This window comes from Piliocolobus tephrosceles, chromosome 1 (assembly GCF_002776525.5).
Source record: "Piliocolobus tephrosceles isolate RC106 chromosome 1, ASM277652v3, whole genome shotgun sequence".
Classification (NCBI taxonomy): domain Eukaryota; kingdom Metazoa; phylum Chordata; class Mammalia; order Primates; family Cercopithecidae; genus Piliocolobus; species Piliocolobus tephrosceles.
Window position 1 is genome coordinate 85389029 of NC_045434.1, and position 1501 is coordinate 85390529.

The following is a 1501-nucleotide window of genomic DNA, read 5'->3' on the forward strand; positions in this document are numbered from 1 at the left end:
CCCCCCCCCCCCCCCCCCCCCCCCCCCCCCCCCCCACAGCCCCTTTAGAATTGTGAGCCGTTAAGAGGGACAGGAATTACTTATTCGGGGAGCTCGGTTTCTAGGGCGTGATTTCTAGGACGCGAGTCGGCCGACGCTCCCAGCTGAATAAAGCTCTTATCTTCCACAATGGGTGTCCGAGGGATTTTGTCTAGGACTCCTCCTGCTACAATTTCAAACTCCTGACCTCAAGTGATCCGCCTCCCTTGGCTTTGCAAAGTGCCGGGATTACAGGCGTGAGCCACCCGGCCAGACCCTTGTTTACTGTTTTCCATAGTCGTTTCTGAGAAAGAAAAAAGTAACCCTTTTCTGCTCCAGGCTAAAGCTGGTCTGACAAACACCTAGGCCATGATGTTCTCCGGTTAAAACCAAAAATTTCACACCAATATCAGACAAAGTTACCCTCTCACCAAGATGAAAGAAAGACTATTTCACAATCATATTTGAGCACAAAGAGAGCACTGTTCGAACCATAATATGATCAAATATCCCACTTTCCCAGCTCCTAATAGTGACTGTTAATTCTTATTTTTTATTTTTTTGAGACGGAATCTTGCTCTGTCACCAGGCTGGAGTGCAGTGGTGCGATCTCGGCTCACTGCAACCTCTGCCTCCCGGATTCAAGCGATTCTCCTGCCTCAACCTCCCGAGTAGGTGGGACTACAGGTGCCCACCACTACACCCAGCTAATTTTTGTATTTTTAGTAGAGACAGGATTTCACCATATTGGCCAGGCTGGTCTCGAACTCCTGACCTTGTGAACCGCCCGCCTCTGTCTCCCAAAGTGTTGGGATTACAGGCGTGAACCACTGCGCCCGGCCTTATTTATTTATTTATTTACTTTTGAGACACAGTCCCAGTCGCCCAGTCTGGAGTACAGGGGCGTCATCACAGCTCACTGCAACCTCCGCCTCCTGGGTTCAAGCGATTCTCCTCCCTCAGCATCTTAAGTAGCTGGGATTACAGGCATGCCCAAACCATGCTCCGCTAACTTGTGTATTGACTGTTGATTCTTTACCAATTAGGTGTTTAGTCCTGCAACCATTCCTCCCACTTTCTAGATAAAAATATAGAGATTCCCAAAGGAAGAATTGTCCCACAATTTCCCCATAGTGTTTGCTGTCTCCTCTGTTGCAATGAGCCAATATACTCAGGTTTGACTATAGGTTTGTTCCTGATGGTTATAGACTAGAGCACCTCAACATCGTAGAGAAGACGGATGCCATTCTGATTTTCTTTTTCTTTTTTTTCTTTTTTTTTTTTTTGAGACAGAATTTTGTTCTTGTTGCCCAGGCTGGAGTGCAATGGGGTGGTCTCAGCTCACTGCAACCTCTGCCTCCCGAGTTCAAGTGATTCTCCTGCCTCAGCCTCCCGAGTAGCTGGGATTACAGGCGCCCACCACCACACTTGGCTAATGTGTGTGTGTGTGTGTGTGTGTGTGTGTGTGTGTGTGTGTGTGTGT

At 48.2% G+C, this 1501-nt stretch overlaps 1 pseudogene; it reads left to right on the forward strand.

The window, feature by feature from the left end:
• LOC111536984 overlaps positions 1–48 on the forward strand; it is a 4593-nt pseudogene extending 4545 nt beyond the window's left edge.
• The last annotated feature ends 1453 nt before the right edge of the window (positions 49–1501 follow it).